The 21,438-nt window shown below is 33.0% G+C and overlaps 1 pseudogene; it reads right to left on the reverse strand.

The window, feature by feature from the left end:
* Positions 1-5,296: 5,296 nt before the first annotated feature.
* On the reverse strand, positions 5,297-21,375 carry LOC110638571 (50S ribosomal protein L18, chloroplastic-like; annotated as a pseudogene).
* Between the last annotated feature and the right edge of the window lie 63 nt (positions 21,376-21,438).

A 21,438-nucleotide genomic window follows, 5' to 3' on the forward strand; every position in this document is an offset into this window, starting at 1 on the left:
TTCCAACCATATATCATTGGTTTGGAAGATGGGGCTTGATTCCAACAGTACTATCTTTTTTTTCGAAAGATTTATTTAAACCCTCTAAATTATGTTAAATAGTAATATAAGTTTTTAAGATGTATATGTCCTTATTAACAATTCTATAAATCTGATTTATAACATCTCGATAAATATTTACTACATTTCAAAGCAAATTGATAAGTTATTATTTACTGGTTCAATAAATTTTTCTACAAAAGCTGTGATGAAAATAATGAATTTATATAGAAACTTATTGAATCATTCAGTAAAAATGACTTATCATTTTATTTTTGAGATGTTACAAATTAAAAACACATAATTACTAATGAGGATCTCATTCACTAGAGGTAAATTATAGTTTAATATTTTTTTATTTTTAAAAATTAAAGAGTTTATTTATCCTCAAAATAATAAAAGAAATTATTTGACCTATTTTTAAAATTTTTAAAATTTATTTAATTTTTTTAAAAAAAATTAAATGAATTATTTAAACCCTAAATACTTTAAAGACTTATACAGCTATAACTAAACTATGTCCGCCACTATTAGTTATTTTCATTAACGCAAAAATCTCGATGCGACTTTGCTTCTCTTGACTGGCTAACATAACAAGGATATGGGATGTTGTAGTGTACTTGGTTTAGGTCATTGCACCCTCCATCAGACCAATGGAAGTAAAAAAAATGGTAATATTCCAAATGGAGGAACACAAAGCATCGGATATTTCAAAATAATGAGCTACCTATATAAGCTTTTTTTTTTTTTTTTACCTTTTTCTTGTAATTCTAATAGGGTTTTGCCGATTTCTAGTTGAACGGAATGAAAGAATCATAACAAATCAAATTGAATCAGAACTGAAAAAAAAATCATTACTGTAGGAACCAAATCAAACTTATTTTACTGTTTTAGCTTGATTTTGGTTTGATTTGATTCTAATTCTTTACAAAGAATCGAATCAAAATCGTATCAAAAAATTGATTTTATACATATTTTTTTATAATTTTTTAGATATATTGTAGAGTTTCAATGAAATTATAATTTTTTATGCAATTAAGATTATATGTATAAACTTATTTATCCTTAATTATAAGTGTATATATGTAATATAATATTAACTTTTATTATTGTAATCATAAATGCATTAAGTCATTTTATGGTTATTAATTATATGACAAAATCACCTTTTATCATATGGTATATTGTCTAATTAAAAAATATGTATAAGATAGTAAAATGCAGTTATTATTTATTAAGATATATGTTATGAAGTGACTTAAAATTGAATTAGTCTTCTTATTTTTAATTTTAAAAAGTTTTAATGATAACCTACAAAAAAATTTTATAAATAATGTCCACAACACTAAAATTAAATTATTTTAATACTTTTATTATTATAAATCAAAATATATACAAAATTTCTATATGAATATCTCCCTTCCATTTTTTTTGTTACGTATCTATTTCATTTAATGTATTTTATACTACCTTTAATACTCTGTCATAGCTATCTTAACTATTTTTATTTCTTGACTATCTTAGAAATAAATGAATAACTTGTTAAATTATAATAATTTTATTGATTTATTGTTATTTTATAATTTAAAATGTGAAAATATTATATGATTTATTATAAATATTTAATGTTATCTTGTATTTTCATATGATAATTGTTAGTTTAATTTTATGTTACTTTTATTGATATTTTATTTTGATAATAATATTATTATTTTAATATTATTATTATTTTTTATTGATATTTTAAAGTTAGAATATAAATATGGGAAGCAGAGGAGAGAGAACATTAGTTTTGCCAAAAATGCCTTTCATTTTTCAAATTGATTATAATTATATTTTTATTATCTAAATTAATTTAATATTTAAATAAATTCATAATTCTTAATTTTAAAATTCATATAAATTTAAAATTTGTATTCCTATTTATTTTATAACTTTAGTTAAATATAAAATTTAAAAAAAAAAGTAATTAACTAAAATAAGAAATTAATAAGTAAAAAATAACAAATATAATTAATTTATAATCTATCTATAATAATCTATATCTATAAAATATATAAATATATGAAGGAGGGGACAACATTGAGATTTTCAAAAATACCCATAGTAATTTAGTGTAATAACAATTAAGGATTAAATTTAATGGGCTATGTAATTTAAAATTAATTATAATTATAAATAATTAAATTTAATTGGCTAAAAAAAATTAAAATTAAATTTAAAAGGAGTGGGAATCTCTTTATATTATTTATGATATTAAAAAATTTAAAAAATTAATTAAATTATAAAAACGTTGAAATTATAAGTATATATAATATATTTTCACACACACATATATGTATAAAGGGTAAATCCTGATTCACACGTTACATTTTTTATTAATTTTTAAACGTCTTCCTCCATTTTTATTTTTAAAACTTATTATTATTTTATTTTTTTATATTTAATTTATAATTATATTATTATATATATCACATAATTTTTATAAATATATGATTCAATAAAAATAATAATTTTAAATTAATAAATATTTTTATCTACATAATTAATTAAAATTAACAAAAGGAATTCAACAATTCCAACAATCCCAATGTCAGAACCTTGCCGCTCAACAATTAAAAATATACATAGGTAACAAGTCATACACCGAACAATATCTCTAGTCCCTTGTTTTTTTCAACAGTATAAATTGTATTGTTGCTTGCTAAGATCCATATTTTTGTTAGAAAAATTACTTAACTACCGGAATGCCTATGCTATATATATATATATATATATATATATATATATATATATATATATATATATAATAGAGAGAATTCATATATATTTAATTAGGTCGTTCAATTATTAATAATTAAAAAAATCTTATTCTTTATTAAAAAATTTTTAAAGTTACTATTCAAAATATTAAAACTGTTAGTAATAAATTTTAACCAAGTAAGTTGACGATTACTTTCAGATTATTAGTAGATAGATATTATCTTTAATAATTAGACATATTTAAAAAAAAATTTAATCATTAATTTTTCATAAAAATTTAAATATTCTCTGATACTTAGACTAATTTGGAGCGGATATTTTAAAGAGTTATGACAATAATTAGAGAGCCATAATAATATTCATTAAATTTTAAAATTAAACATCTTTAGCAAATCATCATTAATTAAATACTAAATTTAATTATAATAAATATGTTTAAAGATATTTCACTAGACGATTTTAATTTTCCTTTAAAGTAAACGAAAGTTTTGCTTTTACTGTTAGTGATGTTTTCAAATTAAAAATTAAGAAATCTCATCATTGGATGATAATTATATTTTGTAATTAATATTTTTTCATTATTTGAATTTAGAAAATCAAATTAATTAAGAATTATATTTAAAAACTTAAATTATATAATAATAATATATTACGACTATTTAGAAAAAATAGAAAATTATCATCAATAAATTCAATTAAAAATTATCATTTTATAAAATCTTAATCACCTCTTCGCCAAGAAGCGAAAATGAAACATATATAAAATTAGCAAACGTATTTATTAAGTATAATTAATAAATTAGTTTAATTAACTTTTATTTTTTTTATATCTCTAATTAAATTGAGCTTTTCGTGTATTTGTAATAATTAAATAATTTATAACTTATATTTCTTATTTATCATAACTATGAAAATAAAACTTTATTTTATTTTTCCATAATTCTCTATATATATAATTGAAAATATGTTTTTAATAAATGCGTATTAAAATAGGATAAATAAATATAAAACAACATTAAAGTAAGTTAAAATTTATTAAATATATAAAAAAGAGAGAGATGATAAAGTATTTAACTCCATGGAATTACTTTTAGAGTATAATTTTAAATTATTTTATTAATTTTAATAAATATATTTTTTAAATTTTTATAATTAAATAAAATAATTAAAAATTTAAGAATCATTAATAAAAAATTTATAAAATTATTGAAACATATCTAATATTTTTAATTAGTTAGCCATAAAAATTGTGATGATGATGATAATAATTAAAATATTTAAAAAGAAATTAAAAAAAATTAAATAAAAAATAAAATTAAATATTTAATATAAAAAATAATAATTATAAAATATAATAATTTTTATATAATAAATGCCTCGGCAAACTAAGGAAAAACCTTGCCTTGTGTGCAAGGCAATGCCAAACTTGCTTTGCATACATAAAGCAATACCAGCCGCTCCTCCATTGCAAAATCAGAATTGTTCAAGCCACTGGTGATTTAATATGCAAACCCCAGGGAGAATTAGGTATATTCCTGTGTTTGTCCAAGTATCCTGCTTTTGCAACCTGGTAATTTCAGACAAGAAACACACAAGTATCATGAACAGATTAGGCAATGGGAAAAACTAAACAATACACTGCCAGTCCAAAGATGATGATCTTGCCCAGCAGAACATTCCAGACGGAAGCGAATTTGGCTGGGACTTTTCAGTCAATGTAGGGGGGACCACACTATTTTACTGTGACATGGAATGGGAAAACGTACAGCAGTATCATTTTGATGCCTATTCTTTTGCAAGGTACTACCCCGAATGTGAGAATCAATGCTTACGGCTAATATCAATAGAAGGTACGTATGGCCTTAATGGACAAACTGGATTTTGGGAATTTATGTATTATTGGCCAAACTGACATACGTACAAAATATGTGTAATTTATGCATGTAGGCAAGTGCATGTTTCTTTGCATAGTTGAGTTCTATCCAAACCTTCAACCCACACAGGAATTAACTAGAAATCTCTCGATCAATTTTGCAACAAAGGCAATTTTTCCAAGGCAAAAAATAAAATTGCCACCACATCTCTCGGTGCTTAGCTAAAGGTGAAATTATAAGTGACTTTTCACTGATCTAAAATGGTAATTCAGCCATTGAAATGGAATATGGATCAACCCTCTCTCCTCCTCTCAAGACCACTCCACAGAGTCATTTGCTGCCATACCAATCTCATGTTTAACTAAACCAAAATTTTATCATTTAACCCACCCTACCCATGCAACCACCTTTTCTTTCTACGGAAATCAAGCTCATTATGTACTAAGGAGTCATACCGAGCAACTATTGCTTATCCATTGCGCCTGCGACCATGGGAGACAGAAGATTTGTAGTGCAAATTAAATGAGGATTCTGAGTTTCTAACCATCAACTTTGATTATCACATCGAATTTGAATATTTATTTTCAAATTCAAACAAAAGGTATTAACTAAGAGAACAGAAAGCCTTTCCATATTGCACATTTGCACTTCAAACAAACAAATAGTCTCATCCACAAATTGAGCATCTTCCAACACAAATTTTGCTCAAAAGGAAGTAAGCGTTCAGAAGGAACTAACCAACTACATCTTAGAATTGAAGGCCATGCTCCCGAGCTGCATCAGCAAGAGCTTGTATACGTCCATGATATGGGTGTCCACCTCGATCAAAGGCCACTTTAGTTATCCCTTTCTCTAGACAGGATTTTGCTATGACTTCACCCACTTTTTTTGCTACTTCTGGTGAAAAAGTTTGCAATAATTGAGGAATATTGCTGAACATCACACTCCACAATATGAAATTTAGTAAAAAAAAAGGATACCTGTAGACACCATATTTTGGTCGACTTCAAATTCATAGTTCAAATAATTGCAATTATGTTGATCTCTCTAATAAGCGTTTGACCAATCTCAACCAGTTATCAGACCCCAGGTCATTTTCTTTGAGCTAATAACCTCCCAGATAAATAATAAGCTTCAAAGAACGCTCAAACCAAGTGTTTTCCGATCTCCCTGACCTGTTTTGATTAATCTTCAGACCATCTGATTTTGTATTTTTGTTTTCCGATCTCTTCATGTTCAAGATCCCCAATTCTGGGACGTATTGTGATCAGTTACCACGCTCGAATTGTTCAAGTGTTTAACCAAGTTAATGTTTTAATCGATCTTTAAATGAGCGGTCCCGAACTTATCAAATTCAGACTAAGACCTATTCTCAAATCATTTTTATATACATCTAAGTTTTAATCGATTTTCGGTCACAAGGCTTTCTGATCTCGCACTTGCGATTAAATTTATCCGATCCCTTTAAACAGTCATGTTTCATGATTAATAACCGATCTTAAGTTCTGTGTCCGAGCTTATCCGATCAAGTGGGAGTTGATTCAATACTCATCCATACTTAGTTTAATATTTTCCAATCTTACCAAGATTTGATCACAAACAAAAAAAAAAACTTTAAAATTCATTCCAAGAAATAAAATACACAAGTCATCCCGCAGGAGGATCTTCCCTAGCCTGCTCTTCAGTTACATCTTTAACATTTACTCCCTCCTCTCTCTCTTGTTCGCTCTCACTCTTGGCTTCAGTGTAACACCCTCACTGTAACCATTCCGTACATTCTACTGTCCCGGTGACCGGTGTCGGTCCGGACAGTTAGAACATCTGGAAAAATATTTAAACTAAAGTGAGGAACTATAATTAACTCAAATATTAACAAGAAAAATGTAGAAAAAATTTTAGAAATAAAATACAACCAAGTTAAATGAGCCAGTGCCCTAGCGATGGGTAACCCAGTAGGAAGTTGCGGTCTTCGAAACTAGAAGCCCTAAACCCGGGAGAAAATTTGTGAAATAATTTTTGAGACTCTAGAAAAGAGTCATTTAGGTTTCTATGGCATTAGAATGCCAAGAAAATGCTTAGAAAAAAATTTTCAATTGGTACAGACAATTTTAGTCTGTTAAGCCAAACAGAGGGCATTTTTGTCATTTCGTCTTCAGAGATTATTTTTGACCGACTTGTTAGGTTAAATAAATAATTATTATGACATAAAATATGAATAAATATTGCTAAAAATTTAATTGAAAATGAGTAGAAAAGAAAAGGAAAGAAAAATAAAAGAAATTGGGAATTATGACATCACATGATGTCACTAAAGCACTCCCACCCAATTATATTTTAACACCTCATTATAAACCCAATTAAAGGAGTTAAATGGGCTGAAAAATCAAAAGGAATTCTGCTCACTTCTTCCTCATTCCAGCCGTAACACACCCTCTCCCTCTCTTCCACCATTAACAAACTTCACCCAAGCTTCATCTCACCTACCAAATCACCTCAAAAGCCCATCTTCCCTTCACAAAAACTTGTCATTACCACTAGAGCAAGCTTAGAGCAGCAATTAGAAGAAGAAAAAGTGAGGTTTACCAAGCTTAGAAGTGAAGCTCCAAAGAGTTTAGTGCACTAACCATACCCTTTATCTTTCCTAAGCATGAAAAGCTTGCTTGATTAAGTTGAAATGGCATGAAAAGAAAAGAAAACTTGGAATATGTTGAAGTTTCAATTTGTGGCAGCCCTAGGAAGTAAATGAATTTGATGGTTTTGATGATTTTGTTTTAGTTAGTAAAGATGATTAATGAAGTTTAAGGCATTAGAAATCAAATTGCATGGATGTATAATTGAGATTGAAATTATAAGTTAGGGTTTTGACCTAACTTAGTTTTTGTATTATTGCTTGGAATTTGATGATGTTAAGATGATTTAATGACCCTTAGAAATGCCAAATATGTCAAATGAAGTTTGTGGAGTTGGGAGAATTGAATTTGGGAGTGTTGATTCTTATGCAAGAAATTTAGACCTTTGGTCCAATGTATTGTTTGAGCCATAAATGGAGTTGTATAGGTTCAATTGGAGCAAGGCTAATTGGAAATGAAACTACACACATAATGGTACAATTTTAGTGAAGAAACCTTGCCCAGAAAACTAAACCAAGTTGACTTAAAAATTGCCCTAATCCGGGTGACTTACATTCTGCCTGGGCAAATCACTAAATAAACAGTGTTTATTCATTTGGTCATAACTCAGTGTAGAAAGGTCTAATTGACCTGAAATTTTATCAGCAGATAGCTGAGACATAGCCCAACAACTTTCATGAAGAACACAAATCCAAATTCTGACCATAACCTAGTCAAATTGCTAACCAAACTTAGGTCACCAAATCTAGCAGAACCAAATTGCCCAAAAATTTTGGGTACAGGTCAATCCGGCCAGTTATGGTAAAATGACCATAACTTGAGCTACAAAACTCCAAATGGAGTGATTCAAAAAAAGAAATGTAACTAGCCACAATAAGGAACAACTTTCGTGAAAACAATTTTGTCAAATTTCTATTGTACAAATGACTAATGAAACAGTAAACTTAGTGCTTGAAATCTGAAAATTGTAAATAACTAACACTAAGTCTTGAAATGGTATTGGCAACCAATACCATGAAATCTGAAAATTGTGAATAACTAACACTAAGCTTTGAAATGGTATTGGCAACCAATACCAACAACTTTAGAATGCAAAATGTGGTATCTTGGTGAACTTAGGTTCAATAAATTCATTATGTATTAAAAAGTCAACAATTTGAGTGAATAGTAAGGTGAATAGTAATACAAAGACACAAAGTGTAAGAACTAAATTGGTAGAGGAAATTAAGGCATGAAATTTGGAATCCATAAAATGTTCATGGATTACTTGGAATAGGTAATTGAGATTTATACTCCCAACACCAGTGGAATTCATAATATATTAGCAAAACAACTTAAAGTATGAAATGTTCTTTACATGAATGGATTGTTGAATGTATAAATGAGATAAAAGTGCCATTTGATATTTAAGTTCCCATGAAGAGAGAAAGGAAAAATGTTTTGAATACAATGGTACATGTGAACAATTATTTAGAATTGTGATCAATATGAATAACATAATGAATGAATACATGAACCATATTAATGCATGAATGAGACATTAGTTCTCATTATTGTAGAAAGGAAAAGTACTTTGAGTACAATAGTATAAAAAGATAATTGATATGAATTGTGATCATATAAATGATCAAATGAATGTATACATTATAATTGAAAATTATTATGTAATAATGAAGTCATAAAACATAATATATTAATATTTAATGATATTATGTGCCCTTGTATTGCCTAGACATGTGTGTCAGATTGGATAGTTTAGCATGCCAATAGGGCATTGTTATAGCAGTACTGTGAAAGGCTTTATGCTTGTATTCATGGCTTTATGCCCGTATTCATGGCTTTATGCCCGTACTCATGGCTTTTATGCCCGATTATGTGATATCATGGCTTTTCAGCCATACTGATTGCATACGTGGTTGACGTTTTGCGTCCCATGGTATGACGGCCCGAGGCACCGCAATGTCCAGTGCCAACGACCCGTTATCCAGTTTAGTCAGCCTGTCGTAGGTTACTTTGGCAGTCTAATTTATTAAAATAAGTTACGAAAATTTGCAATTAAAAATGCTACAAAGCAAATAAATAAGTAAGAAGTTTTGAAATAAATTAGATTAGCTCCAAAATTTTGTTTCTTAGAAGGGTCTAAAGTAAATTAAATTAGTTCTAAAAATTTTAAATATTATGAAATGATTGTAAACAACTTGGAAAATATCAAGGAAGTGATAAAAAGACTAGTAGAAGAATTATAACTTAAATAACATTACAAATGTGACTTACATAAGAATGTAAGCATAAGTTTAAATTTTATATTATTCGTATCTAGTACATTATTAATGCAAACTTCTGAACTGAGCACCTCCTAAGAAGAACATGGCAAGATAGAAGACAGTTAATAGTAGAAACTAAATTAATTATGTTTATTTCTACCTTTATTTGTATATTATTTTCTTGCTATATTATTGCACCACTAAGCAGCAATGCTTAGTGCAATGGATTTGTTTTCTCGCGCAGGTACTGAAGTTAAAGCCCAGCAAATACCAACAGAGATTTTGGAGTTCTGATCTGCAGAGTGTTCAAGGTTGTCACCTCCTCAGCAATGCATGTAGATAGGGCCCATATAGATCATATTATGTATTTTATACATTATAATTAGTTATTATTTGTAGTATAAACTATAAATTATATGCTAAAATATAGATTATGAAACTATAATTAATTTGTAGATCATGTAAATTATGAAATTATATAATTATTTTATAAATTATCTAAATTAAGGAAATTAGAAAATTTTGCTTATGTAATTTGAGAATGTTTACTTATGAACTGAGTATGAATGAAATTGTACAAATGAGTATGTGAATTACAAGAATTAAAAGTGAGATGAATATGATGAGCATGAATGATATTTTTATTGTAAAATATTATTGAAAATTTCAAGCAGGTGAATAGTAAAATACGTCAAACGATAATAAAATAGGGGAAACTCCGTTAGTTTCTCTGTCGAAAAATAATCAATATTAAATATAACGAGAATAAAATTTTTAAAGAAATAAAGTAAGATAAGTTAGGGTGCTCCGGCACCGAATGTAGCACACCTCGCTCGGTTACACTGTAGTCGGGTGAGGGGTGTCATATTCAGCACCCAAAAGTAGTTCCTTGAGCCAGGCGAAGTCCTTGTTGGGATAACGTTTGATGAGCTTGGCAAGGAGATCACTATGAGCTTTCACATAAGCCCCAACTTCTTTCATCAGAGCCTCCTTATCCTTCACTTGAATCTTTTCGGAGAACTTAACCCGGACATCGTCAAGCTCCTTTTCCAGCTGAGCTGCCTTCTCTTCATAAGACTTTGTTTGTTCTTCCAGCTAGATGATCTGAGCATTCACGGTAGAGATTTGGTTCTGCATTGACACCACATCTTGAGACATCCTCAACATCTCCCTCTTCATAAGATAAACCTTCTCTCTGACCGCTTTCTGGGTCACCATTACTTTTGAGCTCAAGCTCATTAAAAGGCTGAGAAGATCATCAATACTTTCAGGGCCCATTCAGGTCTGATCCTCAAGGAAACAGATCGTGGCGCTCAATACTTTTGGCAAATCAAGATTGCCCTGCACCGATTTATTTTTCTCCAATGATTGGAGTTGTATTCTAACAGCTTGTGAAAGAGGTCATCTAGATAAAGCTCCCTGCCTTAAGGATCCGCCCTCTGAAGCCAAAGTGATCATAGGTTGGGGAGGAGTTTCAGATCGGGCAGGAAGCTCCACGGTAAGGATTTGCACCTCTGGGATCGGTTAATCTTGGATTTGAACCTCCGAGCTCGTCTCTTTAGTTCGGGCTCTCTTCTAAGCTTTAGATCTCTTCATTTCTAATACCTTCCTGCTGAGCTCTTTATTCCGCTTTTGAGCTTCTTTTGCTACCTCATTTACAGCCATACCCACACAGAAAAATAAGATTAGTGAGATCGCCAGGGACTAAGAGATTAAAGATTCAGGTTTTACCCATCCTGGGACCCAGATGAAAGAGTTACAGCTGGATGTTCTCATGAGCGATCACACTCATCAACCACCACTTGAGTTAGGCCATGATCACATCCAAGCACGAATATTTGCAAGAGTTCGCCTAGCTCTTGAGCTCCTTTACCATGGTGCTCTCAACATCAGTCAACACAACTTGTGACACCCCATACCCGTGTACAGTATATCCGAGTAAGTAATGTCACACGGTGTACCGGCACACTCTATTTTTACCTTAATTAATTGTTGTCATAGTTTTGGATTTAGTTATGAAATATAATTTATTTAAGCCATTTATCAAAATTATTATTTATTTGAGGTTCCGAAAATTTTAAAGAAAATCGCTAAAAATGGAGAAAACAGTTCTTCGGAACCTGTGAAAAACACTTCCAATATTCATATCTCATCATCTTAAACTCCAATATCAAAATCTCAATAACATTTCTCAATTTCAGTTCTCAATCATCCATCACATGTGATAATCAAGTATAACTCACAAATAGATATTTACTTTTCCATTCACAAATACAATTTTCATAATTTACATGAACATCCAAATACATTACATAATTCTAAATACATATGAGAAAATAAAAATTTAGTTACAAAATGACAAAATGACACCTAGTGTCCTACCAATGCACCAGGTTGAGGTGACACGACATTGTGCGTAACTACAGATGGACTCACCCATCTGGCTCACTGGCTCACGATCGTATCTCCGTAACCTACAGTGGCAAAGCAACGCGCTAAGCAATAATGCTTAGTGGTGCAATAATAAAATAAAAGAAATAGCAAGAAATAAATATGTAGTGAATGTATATGTTTTATTTGTTTTGAATTTGTGTATCATTAACTTTGTCCCCTTTCATTCGTTTGGTTGCCCAAGTAACCTACACTAGACGACTAGGCTAGATAAATGGGTAAACTGGCACTGGGTATCAAGTACCTCCGGCCGTCACACCATCGGTCACATATGCATCTCCCGGTGTGCAACAAAACAGCTAACAAGTTGTAAATACATCAGGCACAAGGCCAAATCTCAATACAAGGTCAGAATGGCTAAAAGCCATAAAATCACAGAATGGCATATTGCCATGTGCAGTACTGCTAACTGAACCCTATTAGCATGCCAAACTATCCAAACCAATCTTGTTAGGTATACTAGGGCATTTGAAACTTTTAAATTCTTCAATTTGTGAATTTCAAGTTTTTGTATCACTATTCACCTCATTGGTCAACAAAAATGTTGACTTTTAGGTAGAAAATAGGTACATTGGTTTTGGCACTCCCAACATACCACATTTTGCATTTAAAACTTGTTGGCATTAAGCATTAATACCAAAGGAGCAGAATTTTCAGATTTTGTACCATAACTTTACTGTTCCATTAGGGACTGTTACAGTAGAAATTTGAGGAATTGGTAAACATAAAAGTTGCTCCTTATTTTGTCTAGTTGAATTTCTTTTTTTGAATCACTCCATTTAGAGTTTTGTAGCTCTAGATATGGTCCAAAAACCACAGCTGGCCGGATTGGAAAAACTGCAGAATTACCAAATCTATTACCATAAACAAAGGATCGTGATCGCCATTTGGGTTAGGTTTTAGTCATAATTTGGGGTAGGTTTCTTCATGAAAGTTGTTTATCTATGTCTTAACTTGTTGCTGTAAACATTTCAGGTCAATTGACCATATCTACAGTGAGTTATGGCCAAATGAACAGTTACTGTTCATTTGGTCATTTCTGCAGTCTTTGTGGTATCCAGATTGGGGCCAACTTTTGGTCCTCTTGCTTTGGTCTTTTGGGCATGGTTTCTTCAGCAAAAATGTGCCATTATAAGCCTAGTTTCATGTCCAATTGGCCAAACACCAATTGGACCTACACAGCCAAAGTTATGGCTGTCTAAGTAGGCTGGAATCACAGCCACCATGCTGCACTCTCTAGGTAGCATACTCATTCACTTTGCCATGCTATATTTCAATCCCAATTATGGTCAAATTTCCTCAAATGGTCACTAATTGACCATTAAAATGTTCTTTAACAATTTCATAAGCCAAATCAAATTTTTCACTCCTAAACCCTAGCTCAATTTCAAGGTTTACACCCATTTACCTTAGTTAGCACACCCATTCATTATACATGTGTATATGTACCTTAAACATCATTTCTAGTCTACTCTAAGTCCAACAAAACACTCATTCCTATTCCTTCAATAGGGCTGCCGGAATCCATGGTATTTATACACATAATTTTTGTTCATTTAAGTTACAAATTCTTGTTGATTTCAAGTTCCTAACATAGAAAATAAGAGTTTTAAATAGATAGGTGCACTAACCTCTTATAGGCAGATTTTTTCTAAGCTCAAAACTTCACTTCCTTTCCTTTTCTTGGCTGCCAAAAGGTTGTTTAAGGTGTGGGGTAAAATTTTAATGAAGAGAGGTTAGGGTTTTGTGGTGAAACAAAGTAAGAATCAAGCTTGGGAAGTGAGGTTTAATGGAGGTTGAGAGAGGGAGAGAGAAGCTGCCGATTGATGAAGGAAGAAGAACATATTTTTTTTTGTTTCAATTTTGCCTCATTTTCCCTTTTTAATGAAATTACTTGATTGTCATTGGTGGAGAGAAATTTTAATGACACCATGTGATGTCAAAAGTCCCATTTTTTTCATTTTTCTTTTCTTTTCTTTTCTACTTAATTTCAATTCAATTTTTAGTAATGTTTATTCATATTTTATGTCATATTAATTATTTACTCAACTGGACAAGTCGGCCAAAAATCACCTCTGAAGGCGAAATGACCAAAATGCCCTCCGTTTGGCTTAACGGGTCAAAATTGTCTGTACCGATTGAAAAAATTTTCTAGGTATTTTCTTGGCACTCTAATGCCATGGGAACCTCAATAACCCTTCTCTGGAGTCCCAAAAATTATTTTATGAATTTTCTCTCGGGTCTAGGGCTCCTAGTTGCGAGAACCGCAACTTCCCTCTGGGTTACCCATCGCTAGGGCACCGGCTCGTTTAACTTGTTTGTATTTTATTTTTAAAATTTTTACTAAATTTTTCTTATCAATATTTGAATTAATTATGGTTCCTCACTTTAGTTTAAATATTTTTCCGGACATTCTAGCTATCCGGACCGACACTGGTCACCGGAACAATAGGATGTACGGAGTAGTTACCGGGAGGGTATTACACAACTCTTCTTTTCGGCTTCTCAGCCAAATAATTCTAACTTCAAGGAATCCCCTCAAAGCCACGGGGGTCTTTACTTTGAAGTACGAAGAATCAATCTTTCCAATTTTTGAGTGAAGACAGGAGATCGGTGAACAACCGACAGCGTGGTTTTGCCAAAAAGAACTAGAACTCATCGTCTTTCCATTAAACAATCCTGTGCAATTTGGTTAAGACCTTCGCCGTGGGTTCGAGTCCTTTAGCTTGGCATAATTCTCTGAAAGCCACCACGGTTCGCCAGAAGTTAGGATGCACCTAGGCGACGCAAACCGGGTGTACTTCAAGATGTCCTTATAAAATGATCCCAGAGGAAACTGCAGTCCGCAACTACTCCTCGTATAGCACAATCATATCAACTTTGTCAAAGTAGTGATTGGTGCGAAAGTCCCTATGACATCGAATGAGTTAGAAGGAGTCGGGTGGAAGGTTGAACTCCTGACTTATTAACTCGAGATCGGACATCCCCAGAACTGAAGTGAGCTCATCTACCATGGGAGGCTCTCTCCTTATTATTGAGGCTTATTGCTGGTTTGGCCCTATAGGATGACTAGTGGTCAGAATGATAGCCCTAACGGTTTCGGGTCGCCTACTCGGTTCAGCTTAATCACCTTCATTAGAAGACCAAGAAATGTGAACGGAAAGCAGGCTTACAACTCTCTAATCGTTAGTGCCACTCATTTTCAGGTAACAAAGACAAAATGACCGAAAAAAGATTAAAATTACTACCTGATTATAAATCGGCGCCGAAGAAATCAAGAACTTAAGAAAATCCTTGAATGGCTACCCTCCCCCTCCTCCTATTTATACTCGTCCGAGCATTAAATGTTCTTGAAGCCTTAGGTGAAGCATCGATTAGCGAAAACCCAGTCATCTCAATTTTGCATTAAAGGAAAATTCCAGAAGTATGGCAAGGAGATCGAACATGTGACGTTGGTTCCAGAGTATGACCATAGAGCAGATAGTAATAGAGCTCGAACAAGAGAGATCGGTGGAATTAGGGATTCGATAAAAGATCAGATCGGACACGATCATTAGAGATCGAAAAATACTCAATACGATGATAAAATAAAAATAGAATAAATGAAGCCGATTTTAATAAGTAAAAGTACATTTCATTTTCAAAAGATCATATTACATCATCCGGGCGGCCTCTTAAGATCGATAATTAGATAGATCACCTATTCTACCCTATATTCTACCTGTCTTGTTCCTGCAATACAGACTTCTCTCGATCTGAAGGGGTCATTCGAAAGATACGTGGAGATCGGGAGGGTAGCTCTCGTCAACTATGGTAAAAACTATGAGAAGCTCAGGGTCATCGTCGATGTCATCAACCAGAACCGAGCAACAGTTGGGACCCCTGAGATGGTTAGGAGCCAAATGAACTTCAAGAGGTGGTCACCAACATCAAGATTGAAATTAGCAGTCCCATTGTTCGAGATCGATCTGTAAAGCATACCAGTAAACCAATTAGAGATCGGTACAGTAATCATTTTGGTCCCTGATTGGTAAATTAGTCTGGTTCTCTCGCCATCATCAGACGATGCTCTCATAATTTTCTAATTGCCTGCACCATCCATTTTCAGGTGATGGGCAAAGAAGACAATTGGGAAAAGATCAAGGCGATTGTCATGATAAGAATTTTCACCGGAAAGATAAGGATCAGAAAGGGAGAACATTAGAAATTCACTGGAGAAGGAAGTGTGAGTGTGAGAATGATGAAATTTTGCCTAATATATAAAGGGCCTTGGCATTTATTGCGTGCAGAACTCGAAGCGGCTCATCGGTAATTGACAAAATTTAATGCTTCATTATTAAAAGTTCGTTGATACGGGTCAGATACAAAGAAGAGATGAGAAGAGATCAGAAGCGAGAGGAGATCGGACATAGAGAGAGAGATCAGAATGAGGGGTCTCAGAACTATAATGAGGGATTGGGTGGACCGAAGGGTAAGCCTATAGAGATCGGGAGGCTTGGGAATCAAATCACTGTCGATCATAACCCTTAGCCCATTCCCCACCGTCAGATCTGAGTTGGTTAAAGCATTTGGGGTAAGATCTAATCCCCACCATCCATCCCATTTGTAATGATGAACCTGAACCATTGGATCCTAAAAGGTTAAAGCATCCTGGTACACCTCAATTCACACCATTGATCTCACTTGTAAGGATGAGTTTGGGACCTTCAGATTAAAAGAGAATAACTAATTTGACACTTTTCACTCCCAGCCCTTAGATCAATTTTGTAAGGCAAGACTCCTAACAGTTAGATATAAAGAATGAAAGGGTAGAATTTCTAAACTATGTCACAACCTTCAATTCTGATTCTCTTTAATCCTGAGACATCGGTCGTGTCCTTTTAAATCCAGACCTTTCATCTCTTCCTACTGAAATCCTGACCCTCTATTTGGAGTACCCATTTCCTATAAATACCTGTATGCAATACTATAGAGGAGGGATCACAGTGCCAAGAGAAAACTCTAAATTTAAATATTGTTGTAGCCTTGTTGCTTTCATTTTGGGGAAGCCCTTAAGTTTTCTAGAGACTTTAGAAACAGGTTTTCTAAAGGATCTTATCATCAGAGCTACTAATATAGCAATTTCATATATTAAGTACTCATACACCAACTTAAAGGTCCAATCTCAGATTGTCATCAAGACCTTGCTCTCATCATTTCCAATAGATCAAGTCATCCCAACTCTAGCAGTTCCAACTTTACGGGGCATTAGTATTGACTCTTCCATCACTTCAGCTCTTCATAAGTAAGCATTTTAATCCTTCATTCTCCAAATATAAATAACCTGTATTCATGATGTAAGAACTTTAGGATACCATGTCATACCGAACCTTCAAGATAGGATAGCATTAGTTTAATTTGTCTCACAAATATCACCGTTAGCTTTCTATTGTGACGTCTACATCATCTCAAAGAATTTTTATTTTTATCCTTATTTTTATCTTTTTTTAGTACTTGAATAAAGTTTGGGTGATATAAAAGTTATTGAGATTTCATAAGTATTGTAAGAAGTAAGGGTGGGAGTGTTGACATTAAGAGTTTCGATCTGGTTAAAGGGGAAAATAATTAGGGTGAGTAGAGGTAGTTTGGACAGATGTGAAAGGATTCGAGTAATTAGCGGGAGGCCGAAAATCGATACGAACTAGTGCAAATAAGCTACGAGATCGAAAACAGAAATGAATTCATAAATTACGATGTTAGAAGCCGGTACAAGATCAAATCATAAGTTTTGAGATCAGAAATCAAGAGAGTTCAGATAGTAAAGAGATCGAGAAAATTACGCGAACGATACAATACTTTGGCTCCTTAGAAGGAGATCGAGAAGGAGTTCAGCTTGAAATACATGATGTTCAAAATTCACTTTTCTAAATAGAGGGATCGAGAGAGAGTCCTTTCCTGAGATCCCTATAGTTCTCAAATCAGCGGTATAAAGTCAAGGGATCGGAAGAAAGTCCTTTCCTCGGGTTCTAGTAGTTTTTATCTAGCAAAAATTATTTGGTACAAAGTTAGGGGAGATCGAGAGAGAGTCCTTTCTTGAAATTCTCGTACCTTTTAAAAATTCTCTGGCATTAAATTAGGAGGATCGGGAAAGAGTCCTTTCCTAGATTCCCATAGTTACACTTCTAATAAAATTATTTTTGTATAAAATTGGGGAGATCGGGAAATAATCCTTTCCTTCGTAGCCCCAGCATTTCTATTAAAAAAATCACATGTTCTGATAATTGGTTCGCCGGAGAGTCCTTCCTAGAACCCTGAACATTATAATGAGACCTGATGGAGAGTCCTTCTCAAGGTCCTCATACTTATATTGCTAAGGGGAGAGTCCTCCCTTTAGTTCTGTTTAGTCAAATGAAATACCATTATTAAGAAATATTAAACAAGTTAATAGGAAACGATATAGGTAAAGATTTTATGGATAATTATGCCGATGATGGGATCTCCCTCTATTAACTGAGAGTCCTCATTAATAAAGGGAATTCTCCAAGTCTTAATTAACACATCCCGTTTGAATTAAAGTCCTAATTAAAAGGAATGAAAATCTATACCCATATCAGTTCTTGTATATCCATTACACACACTGCACCCTCGGTTATTTAAATGCCAATAATGAGATACATAATATGTGAGCCGAGAGTCCTCCTCACTCATTATGAGTCTTTAGGGACCAAATAATACCTCTTCAGAATTAGATTCCTAATTCGAGGAGAGAGGAATTTAATAAATACATAACTGATTAAACAAATACAATATCAATTCACTGTAGGGTCATCCCATATACTCGTGCTCTGGGGAAACCTAAGATGCAAATTATTAAACATTCATTTTATCAATAACAGGGACCAACATCATAATTCTAACCCCAAAAATTATCGATTTTAAATTATAAAGAGCACATCGTTAAATCTGTTTATCCTATTTGAGGTACGAGGTGGGGTGCTTAACACCTTCCCCACCTGTGCATGGACCCCGAACCTAGAATCTCTATTTTAGAAGTGGTTTTTGTAAACTTTAATTTTTTTTTTTACAAATGATTTTCTTTAATTTCTCTTAAAATCAAAGTGGCGACTCCTCACTTTTTTCACTTCAGTGAGAATCGTCTAGTGACCGCGAAACCCTTGCGGCAATACCAGTGAAGATTTTTAAATTGTGTTACACATAGAGCCTAAGCCAATAATCTCAATCTCCAATTGAACCCAACCCAGGCTACAATAACCTTGGTTTGGGTCGTAAGTGGCTATGCTCAAACTATCTATTATGTGGTCAACATAACTATACTGCCACAATCTTAGCATTAGGCAATCCCAGTTAGCAACTAAATTGGTCAAGGAGATTTTTAACTTTTATTTACAAACTTACTAGGGTAGGACCAGAACTATAATCAAACTCATCAGATACAGGTTTCTGCATTGTTGAAGCTAAAGCCAATGTGTGCATCTTTGAGTCATCAATCACTTGGACATAGAGATGCTTGTTGGAACGGAAGACTCACAACCTTGGCCTCTCTAGAGTTCCTTCAACGTGAGAGAATAAGAGTTTGCAAAGGCAGGTACATTGCATTACTTAAAGTCAAGACCAGCAATTTGCATGCACACACCATAGAAATCACAAGGGAACTGGATGAACCCTATGATCTTGCAACTATTTTGCCCTCTAATTATAATCACATTCTGAGTTAGGTCCAAGATGTCAACTCTAGAGTTTTTTTTATGCTATAAACAGAAAAGGCAAGTGACCAAGTCCCAAGTTTTGCTTTAAGATGGTATGAGTAGATCAGCACCAATTTTGAATATGAATGAGATGGCTTGAATATCCCACTTTAGCAGCAAGAGACAGGACTGCACTTCGGTTCAATGCACTTCCTCCATCCAAAAGGGAAAAAAGCAAATTCATTCGGGACACTGGTAATCCTAATCACAATTCATAGGGTAAAGAATTCTTCCTATTGATAATGTCATGCCTATAAACTCTTGAATTAGCAATCATGTTATGCCTAAAAGGCTTTAAATCGGTAATGCATTACCCAAAAACCTGAATTCCAAGCACCACCCTTCCAGCTCAGGGTTTATTCCTTGTAAATTATGTTCAACCCACCACAACCCCAAGAGCTCGGGCAATCGAAACAAAAACTAGTGTAAAAGCTTAAACTTCATGAGTGAATCTTGTTGTGCACTGCGGAAGCGTTGCAAAGAAATAAAGTAAACACACAAAACACCAATATTTACGTAGTTCACCCTCTCAATATAGGGCTACATCCACGGGTATGCCATTCCACTATGAATAATAAATAAATCATCATTATAAACTCATAGCTATATTACCCATCAACCCAATTACACCCAAGAGAACCCATACAACATCAAACTGCTCATAGTAAATATAATAGTTAGTCTCTCTCAGTCTTCTCAAGACATTATCCAATATATTTACTATTACAATACTACACCACAAAGGGTGTCTTCAACTATATGAGCAAGAGCCCTCTCACCAATGGACAAGAATCCATTCCTCTTGAATTCTATGTCCTTACTCCACCTTAGGCCGAAGTCTCTCTGCACTGCAATAGGCAAGTGTCCCTCATCAATGGGCAGAGCCAAATTCTCAACAATTGGTAAGGCCCCTCTTTACAATGGGCAACAGCCTCACTCTATGAGTTAAAAACTAAATAACTTTTTTTACCATTTACCTATTTATAGTGTTAATTCTCTCAATCATAATCCGATTAGGAGTCCCACTCAATTTAGAAATAACACGAAAATAAGAGTTTTATTTTATATTGAAAATATTCATTTATCTTATTGAAGAATATTTTTTATACTCAAATTAGAAAAAAATCTTTTCAGATCTTACTAAGATTTTGAATTGTAATTCTACCAAATCTGTTAATTTCCGGATCATAAATATGAGAAGGACAAGACAAGACAAGCAACAGAATGCATACATTGAGAATGAACAAGTAATCAAGCTCTCTGTAGTGTGACGATACATGAATACACAATGTCAGAGACATTATAAAGCAAACCCGATGACAAAGTTATTCACTTTCTGAAAAAATTGAAAATTACTACACCCAATTTGGCCTCTTAAAAGGAAAGAGAAATGAATACAGCACCTTCTTTCTGATGGGAACATGGCGTGCAATCCAGTCTTCACGTCTGGTTCTGACTTTGGCTTCGATCCTTACAAACCTTGGCTCTGAAGTTAAATTTGGCCTCGCTGCCGCTGATGCCGAAAGGTGTTGCCGACTCCCTAGGAAAGAGCTCCCGAGCGAAGCTAAGCGTGCCATTCTCAAGAATTTTCCTTCCCTCCCCACAGCTGCTAAGTGCTAACTTGAAAAGGGCACCTTACCTTGTGTCCTTATCCATTTCACTTCTGAAATTT

Source organism: Hevea brasiliensis, chromosome 9, assembly GCF_030052815.1.
Source record: "Hevea brasiliensis isolate MT/VB/25A 57/8 chromosome 9, ASM3005281v1, whole genome shotgun sequence".
Lineage (NCBI taxonomy): Eukaryota > Viridiplantae > Streptophyta > Magnoliopsida > Malpighiales > Euphorbiaceae > Hevea > Hevea brasiliensis.